Source organism: Euleptes europaea, chromosome 2, assembly GCF_029931775.1.
Source record: "Euleptes europaea isolate rEulEur1 chromosome 2, rEulEur1.hap1, whole genome shotgun sequence".
Lineage (NCBI taxonomy): Eukaryota > Metazoa > Chordata > Lepidosauria > Squamata > Sphaerodactylidae > Euleptes > Euleptes europaea.
The window spans coordinates 137,949,123-137,959,836 of record NC_079313.1 but is presented as its reverse complement, the minus strand read 5'-3'; positions in this window follow the sequence as shown (position 1 = coordinate 137,959,836).

Sequence of the window (10,714 nt, the reverse complement as noted above, 5' to 3'; positions counted from 1 at the left end):
AGTTCAGGGTCGCTACGCAGAGGCAGGCAATAGCAAACTACCTCTTTTCATCTCTTGCCTTGACCTGGATGGCCCCAGCTAGCCCGATCTCATCAATTCTCAGAAGCTCAGCAGGGTCGGCCCTGGTCAGTACTTGGATGGAAGACCTCCAAGTAGGGTTGCCAACCTTCAGGTAATTCAAACAAATAATTCACCAGTGCTGTATATGGGCTATGCAACAAAAATAAATCAGCACTAAATTAAACCTCTCAACTTGTATTATATAACTTCAGTTACAATGTGCAATAACGTACAACGTGCAAACTATAAACATACTATACACATAAGCAGACCCACTCTTACAATAATACAGAACCGAAGAAATAAGTCCATATAAATCCTCTGCTTCCATGAACTTGAAAGACTTGCATTTCATCAAAGTCACAATGGTAACAAATCTTTGAAACCTTGTTGGCCACTGTGTGAACAGACTGCTGGACTTTGTGGGCCTTGGTGTGATCCAGGAGGGCCTTTCTTATGTTCTTAACTGATCGAAATAGTTAGTGGGAAGACGGGCTTCTACTATGCCTCCTTAGGATCTTTCTCGTTTCCCGGAATGCAAACGAGAGAGACCGGCTCTCTCCCAGTGAAACAAAAAATGATGAATTTGCCGATTCTCTTTCCAAGCGACTCGGCAGCCCAAATTGCTCCCCTCCAGGGAGCGATCATAATGAACACGCCGCACTAACGATCCGGGTGAAATATGAGGCTGCTGTGCAGCAGGCGATGATACTCCAGCCTGTTGCAGATGCTGCGAAGCCCCCTCCTCTTGGGATTCTGCGCCGAAGCCAGCTGCCCGTCCCCTTCTCCTTTCCAAGAAACTGGCAGAGAGAGCAGTTGCCGACCCCAGGTCAGAGTTAGGTTTCAGGCCTTGCGTCACAAAGCTAGAGGGGTGGTGGTGGTGGAGGATGGAAATCTCCAGCTAGACCAGGTGACCACCCAGCTGTTTCCCGCGACTGAGGAGATGATCCCTTCCACGAGGGTCTTCAGAAAACAACTGTGATGCCCCTGAGTGTGCGTCAATCATTTAGCAAGACAGACCTCCGCTTTCCCCATGGTGGGTCAGTAGGGTTGCCAACCTCCACGTACCAGCTGGAGATCTCCTGCTATTACAACTGATCTCCAGCCAATAGGGTTGGGAAATACGTGGAGATTTGGGAGGCGGAGCTTGAGGAGGGTGGAGTTTGGACAGGGGAGGGACTTCAACGGCCTAGAGCCCAATTGCCAAAAGGGGCCATTTTCTCCAGGGGAACTGATCTATGTCAGCAGGAGATCAGTTGCAACAGCGGGAGATCTCCAGCCACCACCTGGAGGTTGGCTAATCTCCTATTAAGGAAAAATATCCAGTTCACAAAGTTTTCATAACACGATTAACAATACTTAATCGTGTTATGAAAACTTTGTGAACTGGTATTTAAAGAGATACTAAGCATGGGAAAAATATAAAAATAACAAAAGAATTGGAAGTGGCTGCGTGTTGGGATATTTTTCCTTCATAGGAGATTAGCCGGCCTCTATATACAACACCACCTGGAGGTTGGCAGCCCTACACATGGTGCCCAGCAAGTGTTTTCAGAAATGGGAGTGGCTAGGTGGGGTGTTTGCCCACAAGAGCGTCTGTGCAGATTAAAAGGCATCCTGTTAAACAGAACTTCTGCCTGAAATGTTGAAGAGTGACTGATGGAGGTACACATAACCTCACTCCCTGACATTTTCTAGTTGGCAGTGGCTCAGCGGTAGAGCGTCTGCTCGGCATGCAGAAGGTCCCAAGTTCAATCCCCGGCATCTCCAGTTCAAGGGACTAAGCAAGTAGGTGATGTGAAAGACCTCAGCCTGAGACCCTGGAGAGACGCTGCCGGCCTGAGTAGACAATACTGACTTTGATGGACCAAGGGTCTGATTCAGTATAAGGCAGCTTCATGTGTTTATGTGTTCCTGTGGCAGCCATTTTTTGATTGTGCCCACTGTTATGTTGCAAAATTCCAAAAAATGCCCACAGGCTCAAAAAGGTTGGGGACCCCTGATCTATAGCATGACAGCCCCATAGCCCTGTCAGCACACACTTGTGAAGATAAAACCCACTGCCTTCGCCTTGGTACAACTTGGATGCGAGCATGCTCCAGGACTGATTGTTCCTCCAGTCCAAAAATAGTGGTTCGCCATGCAACGAAATCCTGTTAAATAACACGTTAAGAATAGAAAGAATTAATGTGTTAGCCTTGCGATAGAAAGGGACAGATGCAAATGTTTGTTTTAATCACATATATGTTGAAATTGAAGAAGTAGAACTTCTTGTTCTTTATTTCAAGAATAACCTGAACAGTTAACACCTTAAGAGCTAGATTTGAGTCCAGTAGCATCTTAGAGACCAACATGATTTTTGGAGTTTAAGCTTTCGAGAGTCAAAGCTGCCTTCATCAGTTAAATGACAAAGAGTTATTGTTGGAACTTTGTCTCTGCGCCCCACTGACTCATGAGGCCTTCGATGCATGCCAGAAAAGGAGATGCAGGCTGCTGCAATTGGCGGAACGGTTACACGATTGCTCCACCACACAGCAGAACCAGAAGTTCCCCCGTGTGTTCCCACCTCATCATGCTGCCCCAAAGGTTTCCAAATACCCAGCTGACCAGAACCCTGGTTCTCAGACTGGGGTCAGAACCCTAAAAGTGGGCTGTGACTCTCTCAAAGGCTCAAACTCCGGAGCTGGGAGAGGAGTTCCCCTGGGAAGTGAGCGCCATATGTTGATTTTATTTATCGATGTGTTACGGGGCTGGAACTTATCGATTTTAATTGAGGTTTTTGATGTTGATTTTATTGTACCTTTTTTTTGTTGTTGGAATTTTGTTGTGAGCTGCCCTGAGCCCAGGTCCAGCGGTGGTAGGGCGAGGTATAAAATGCACTATCAATCAATCTATTGGCATACATAATACCTGCAGAGAACATAATCATACAATTTTACTCAACAGAGCTCGCCTGTTCCCGTTTACAGTATCTTTCGCAGATCCACATTGCATGTTGCAAAAACTTGACTACATGGTCAATTGTGGCCGCATCCTGAGTAGACATAAGAAAGGCTACCTTGCGCTCAACTGGGTACCATTCCCTACCAGCGAACAACGGGTTGATGAACTTAAAGGTGGATTGTCTGGTAAAGGGGGGCAGTGCAAAAGAACATGTGCAACCTATTCTATGTGATTCATTCCACAGGGGCATAAATAAATAAATAAAATTATACCCTACCAAGGTCCCTCCCCTCCCTAAACCCCACTCTCCCAGGCTCCACCCTCAAATCTCCACGTATTTCTCAACCTGAAGTTGGCAACCCTATTGCATGCCCAGGAAACCAGCATCTCCCCGGCCTGGCCCACTCTGCATTTTCACAGTCACAGTTTCCTTTCTCCTCCCCTTGGGTTCTTTGCCTTGAAAATTGCTCTGGTCACATTTTGGCAAGGAACACAGTAGAACCAGTCGCCAATGACTTGAGCGCCCCCTGCTGGAGAATCCTGGTCTTGACAGCAGATTTCCTAAAATGTATTGAAGAAGAAGAAGAGGAGGAGGAGGAGGAGGAGTTAGTTTTTATCTGCCAACTTTTTCTACCACTTAAGGAAGACTCAAAACCAGCTTACAATCACCTTCCCCTCCACTACAACAGACACCCTGTGAGGTAGGTGAGGCTGAGAGAGTATGACTGGCCCGAGGTCACCCAGCTGGCTTCATGGCTATTATAGAAGAAGCAGAGTTGGTTTTTATATGCCGACTTTCTCTACCACTTAAGGCAGAATCAAACCAGTTTACAATCATCTTCCTTTTCTCTCCCCACAACAGACACCCTGTGAGGCAGGTGGGGCTGAGAGAGCTCTAAAAGAGCTGTGACTAGCCCAAGGTCACCCAGCTGGCTACATGTGTAAGAGTGGGGAAACCAACCCATTCACCAGATTAGAGTCCTCCGCTCAAGTGGAGGAGTAAGGAAACAAACCCAGTTCTCCAGATTAGAGTCCACTACTCCAAACCACTGCTCTTAACCACACCACCACACCACCACACTGGCTCTCCTAGTATGATCGTCTAACTCAGGGGTCCCCAACATGGTCCCCGTGGACACTATGGCACGCACCAATACCTTTCGTGGCACCTGCCAGTGCCAAGTGCTTTAGAAAGAACGTGGGACCAGGTGGGGCTCTTGCCCAGCAAGGCTTCTGATTTGACTATTGGAGATTTGATTGGCTGTGCCAATCACATGAACACATGAAGCTGCCTTATACTGAATCAGGCCCTTGTTCCATCAAAGTCAGTATTGTCTACTCAGACCGGCAGTGGCTCTCCAGGGTTTCAGGCAGAGGTCTTTCACCCCACCTATTTGCCTAGTCCCTTTAACTGGAGATGCTGGGGATTGAACCTGGGACCTTCTGCATGCCAAGCAGATGCTCTACCACTGAGCCACATCCCCTCTCCAGGTTCTCAGGCAGAGGTCTTTCACATCATCTACTCACCTATTCCTTTTAACAGGAGATGCTGGGGATTGAACCTGGGACCTTCTGTATGCCAAGCAGATGACTACCACTGAGCCACAGCCCCTCCCCTAAAAAATTTCTGCCCATCCACGAGCGCCAGCTATCCTGGAGGAAACTTTGGAGAGAAACCAGCTACTAGATGGTTCGATCAGTCCTTTGCCTCTATACCCAGGTCAGATGACCGATTTGCACGTCAGGACCACTACAGACCTCCACCAGAGTTTCCTCTGGCTTCGCCCTGCCCGGGCACAGTTCACCATCTTTTTGGCTGTGTTCTAACCACTATATCACACTGAAAAAATCCTCTTTTGCCCAGGAGTTTCTTCCTTGCTGTGTTCACATTTAATGGTTTCTCCAATAGCTTATGCTAAACAGAACTCACTTGCACTGTGCTTCAATTCAATAGTCTACAGGACCTCATATAATGGGCATGCTCCTCTGATCCTGGAGAGAATAGGGATGCATTATGACTAGTATCCATTTTGGCTAGTAGCCACTGATAGCCCTGTCCTCCATAGAACATAAGAAAGGACCTGCTGGATCAGACCCAGGCCCATCAAGTCCAGCAGCCCGTTCACAAAGTGGCCAACCAGGTGCCTCTAGGAAGCCCACAAGCAAGCACCTCATATAATAGGTCTGCTCCTGTGATCCTGGAGAGAATAGGTATTTATCTGGTGTTCCTTGTTGAGCCAAGCTGCTTCTACTGGTCATGCGCTATGACAAAGAGCATCTCTGAAGGGGAACAGAAACACCAGACTCAGGAGGCAGCCAGAAACAAGCACATGCAAACTGCCATTGAGGGCAGACATTGGTTTGGCCATTAGATGTGATGCGAGGCCAGAGAGCTCCCTGCAATCCAGCTGGCTTCTAGGAGCCAGTTGCTGCTGCCGATTGCCGAATCGTCTCTCGGTTCTCCATTACTGTTCTCATGCATTATTCAGGTTTCAACTGCTTGACTATTATTAGATAATATTTGAGTTTCGATTGCCTGGTTGGCCCGGTGCCCGGCCTCGTTCAAATTACATGTCTTAACACCCCCGGGGACCGTTTTGGATTAAATGTTGCTCGTGTTTGCGAGGAAGGCCGAAGTCCCGCCGCCAGATCCGATCACCCTGCTGTGGCAGAACCGCTCTCTGTTGCAAGAGAGCTCTCAGCAATTACCACGCAAGAAATGCAGATCTCCCCCCCACCAGCCTCCCCGTAATCCAGCAAGGGAGCCGGAGGCATTCATATTCAAAAGTCGTCCTATGGAGCGCGTTCAATTATTCATGTCGGCTAATTGCCACGCGGAGCCTGAAACGCACATTAATCGCCTCATCAGCTGGAGAGTTTTGGATGAGGTCACCCGTTTGACTCCCCCCATCAGCTCCTTCCCCTTCTCTAATGGTCTTCCATCTTGCAGCTGCTGAGTTTCTACTGCTGACGTCCATGCAAATGAAGCAAGTGGAGTTTGGAGGGCCCAGCAGGGCTTTTAGACTGGGGGTGGGCAAATTTGTCAGCCAGAGCCACATCTGGGTCTCTGCTCACTTCCAAGCAGGTCACTGGTTCTTCCTGGGACTGGGGCTCAGTGGTAGAGCCTCTGCTTGGCATGCAGAAGGTCCCAGGTTCAATCCCCAGCACTTCCAGTTTAATAATAATAATAATAAGAGTTGGTTTTTATATGCCAGCTTTCTTTACCTTTTAAGGAGACTCAAACTGGCTTACAATCGCCTTCCTCTTCCCACTACAGACACCTTGTGAGGTGTTATTCAAGCTTTGTACTGCAGCTAATTTATGCGAAGATCTGAGAACAATTTATGCATTTTAAGACTTAAAAATTAGTGGTAGATAGTAAGTAGGATTTAGCTCCACCCCATTAGGCATTAGGTATTTGATGCAGATCTTGTTGTAGGAGTGTAGTGTTGACTACGTAAGGAGTGTGTGTTGCATGTTGTATGTGTTATGTTGTATTGAAAATAAATAAAATTTAAATTTAAAAAAGGATCTCAAATTTCCCAGATTGTGTAAAACAGAATTTCTTATAGAGGGAACCAGCTTGTAGTCTATGTTCAGCTTTCTGTTCGTGATTTCCTCCTCAACCTCTACTTCTGTAATTTCACTTTCTGCATTGTTCACATCCTCTCTGATACCTCTTCTTCTGCATTGTTTTTCCAATTCTGTAATCCTAGCCCAATTGCATCGTTTACTGGATGTCTTATGCTGTTTGATTATGTTGTTTTATATCGTGTTATCCACCTTGAATCTCAGTGAGAAAAGTGGGCTATAAATAAAAATGAATTAATTAATCAACAGGAGCGAAATAATACCAGCTGTCCCACAAAGGATTAAATTGTGTTAAATGGGGAGCTCCCTGCCCCAGGATGTGGTGATGGGTGCCAACTTCGAAGGCTTTAAGAGGGGAATGGGCAGGTTCACGGAGGAGAGGGCTATCCATGGCTACTAGTCAAAATGGATACTAGTCATGATGCATGGCTGTTCTCTCTAGGATCAGAGGAGCAGGCCTATTATATTAGGTGCTGTGGAACGCAGGCAGGATAATGCTGCAGCAGTCCTCTTGCTTGGGGGCTTCCTAGAGGCACCTGGTTGGCCACTGTGTGAACAGACTGCTGGACTTGATGGGCCTGGGTCTGATCCACCATGGCTTTTCTTATGTTCTTATGATTGCCTTCATAGTGAATAACACAAGTCTCTTCCTCTGTTGTGATTCCAGGCAGTATCTTTGACCAGCCTAGCGGATGACTTCTCACACTACACTTTTAGGGGCACATCCAATAATGTGAAGCACAAATGCAACTAAAACATTTGCTAACACAGGTTTAGTACAGGTATGCTCACCACAGAGCCACGATTGGCTACTGCTGGACTCATGTGTCTCTTTTGTCATTAATTACAATAATTGTGGTTACGGGGCACTTTGTAATTAGTCTAATTAATATGAAAGTGAAACCAATTCCCCATCTAAACAGCAGCCATGATGTTCCTCTGTTTTGTTCCTGTGTTTTGTTCAGCCATGATGTTCCTCTGTTTTGTTTGCAGCCATGATGTTCCTCTGTTTTTGTCCTGGGTCAGCTTTTCCACGGGAATTTGAGATTCAGCCATTTCTCCATTTGATCTTCTTTAGCTGCTATGGCTTCTGGAATCCTGGATGCTGCTGTGCTACTCTCCCGTGAGGCGTAGCAGACTGGGCCCATAACCCTGACGCGAGAGCTGGCGGATTGTGCCAACGTCCAGGAATGACCACCAGAACCACTAGAGCTTATAGAAATGCAGTTGTTTATTTACAGTGCTAAATACACACTCTATCCACCATATCTCCCGACACAGACTCATGGAGTCTAACGCTTATATACATAATGCCACCACCAGGCATCAATTAGTAGTTCAGGCTGAGTCACCCTACAGGTGCAACACATCACCTCAGCCTCTGGCCTCAACTGGTTCTGGCCAGTGTAATCAGGCCTCCTAGGGGCTTTCCAGGCTATGACATCAGCCCAGGTTGACAGTTAGATCCCCTACATCTAACTCTGCCTGCCACAGCTAATATGACAGACTTGCATATTCCAACGGCTTCATGTGGAGGAGCAGGGAAGCCGACCCGGTTCACCAGATTAGAGTCTGCCGCTCATGTGGAGGAGTGGAGAATCAAACCCGGTTCTCCAGATCAGAGTCCACCACTCTTAACCACTACAGCTCACTGGCTCATTGATTCACCCATCAACTTTCATGTAAACCACAGGTGCCTCTCATTTCCTTAAAAAGGGGGCGGGGCTTAGTCTATCTGTCTGAAATATGGCAGCGTGGGTGTCCTTGGGGACTACTACAACCCCCCTCCCAGGTTTTGTCCAATTTAGATGGAAAACCGTGAAGGTACAACCCCAAGAAAGGGGGCACGTGTCTTCCCTTGAAACCAATGGGGAATAATAATATAGAATTATGAAAATGAAACAGCAATAACGAAAGAAACAATAATGAAGCAAAACCATATGAAACAACACAGTAAACGAAAGAGTCCCTTTTTGGGATTAATAACAACAGTGAAAGAAACTAAACAAACTCCCATGCGGAAGTCGAGCTACTGTTCTCTGTGGAGTGTAATGAAGAAAAAGAAGAAGAAGATTTGGTTTTTATATGGCGACTTTCTCTACCACTTAAGGAAGAATCAAACTGGCTTACAATCACCTTCCCTCCCCCTCCCCACAACAGACACCCTGTGAAGTAGGCGGGGCTGAGAGAGCTCTAAGAGAGCTGTGCCTAGCCCAAGGTCACCCAGCTGGCTGGTGTGTAGGAGTGGGGAAACAAATCTAATTCACCAGATTAGCGTGTGTAGCTCATTGGAGGAGTGGGGAATCAAACCCGGTTTGATTCAGAGTCCACCGCTCCAAACCACTGCTCTTAACTACTACACAGCGCTGGCTCTCCTACACCACGCTGGGTTAGTTTCCCCACTCCAGCAAAACACTCAGGTTTGCTGCTGCATAATGTGTTAAATGCTCCCAGCAGGGAACAAATCATCGCACCAAGAGCTAGAAACGTCCCCGTGGTAAAAGGAGGCGAAGCAAATGGCTTTCGCTTTCTTTGGTCGGTTCATCTCCAGATAACAGAAAGGCATTTTGCTGTCTTTGCAAACGCCAGGCTGGTTATTTTGTACGATTCGTCCAACAAGGTAGCAAATGGATGTCGTCTGATTATTTAAACTAAGAGAAAAGCGATTCCACCTAAACATTAAATGAACTTTCTAAAAAAGCTAGGATTACATACATGTGTAGGATATGTATGTAATCCTAAAAGAACTTTCTGACAGTGAGGGCTGTTCGATGGTGGAATGCCCTGCCTCGGAGGGGGGGGGAGTCCCAGTCTTTGGAGGTCTTTAAGTAGAGGCTGGAAGTCCATCTTGCTTTGACTGTGGGAGCCTGCATGGCGGGGGGGAGGGTTGGGGTCACTGGGGATGTGGGGGGCAGGTAGTTGTTAATTTCCTGCATTGTGCAGGGGGTTGGACTAGATGACCCTGGTGGTCCCTTCCAACTCTATGATTCCCCCCTCCCCCGCCACGGTGCAAACGGCAACTTTGATCTGCATTATTTAAATTGAGGAGGAAAAGGTTAAAAAGATTCCCTCACAGGTGACCCTTCCTGGATTTTCAAAACAGCCACACGGGGCTGCACATTTGCTAATTTTTAAAAAAATAAATCCTGACCTGGATGGTCCAAACTAGCCTGATCTCATCAGATCTCAGAAGATAAGCAGGGTCAACCCTGGTTAGTCCTTGGATGGGAGACTACCAAATAAATCCAGGGTTACTCCACAGAGGCAGGCAATGGCAAAATACCTCTGTCACTCCAGATGGGGAGGGGGAAATGGCGGGGACTTACAATTTAATTTTTATCAATAAATAACATCACTATTAAGTATGACATCAAGTTTTATTCCGTGCACCTATAGTTTAATTAAGACTCAAAACTTTAATTAAAGTTTCTTAAGTTAATAAACAGTGTGCCTACCTATACAGTTCAAGTTTAAGAAATTTGTCTCTCAAAAGAAATCTCCATCGTCGTACTGTTGGTATTTGGCTCTTTTGACTAATGAGTTTGCCGACCCCTGGGCTAGTCACAGTTCTCTGAGCGCTCTCTGAGCCCCACCGGCCTCACAAGGCGTCTGTCGTGGGGAGGGGAAGGGAAGGCGATCGTCAGCCGGTTGGAGTCTTTGGTAGAGAGAGTCGGCATATAAAAAACTACTACTACTACTACTACTACTTCTTCTTCTTCTTCTTCTTCTTCTTCTTCTTCTTCTTCTTCTTCTTCTTCTTCTTCTTCTTCTTCTTCTTCTTCTTCTTCTTCTTCTTCTTCTTCTTCTGGCACTTTCATTTCCGCGGGTCTCTCCGCTTGGCATCCCCGTCCCCCGACTCCGCCGCCAGCTGGGGCTGCCAGGGGGGGCGCTAGGGAGGAGCCCCCCCTCCCCTCTCCTCCCCTCCCCTCCGGCCCGTCGAGGCTGGCCGGGGAAAGCGAAAGGGGGCGGAGGGAGGGCAGGAGCGAAAGCGAAACCCCCGCCCGCCCGGCCGCCCGGCCGCCCTTTCGGTTTCGCCCGCTGGCGCGGCAGGAGGCTGCGGGGGTCCCGTCCGCCTCTCCCCACGTTGCGCACCGTCGAGGCAGGCAGGCCCCGGCTGCGG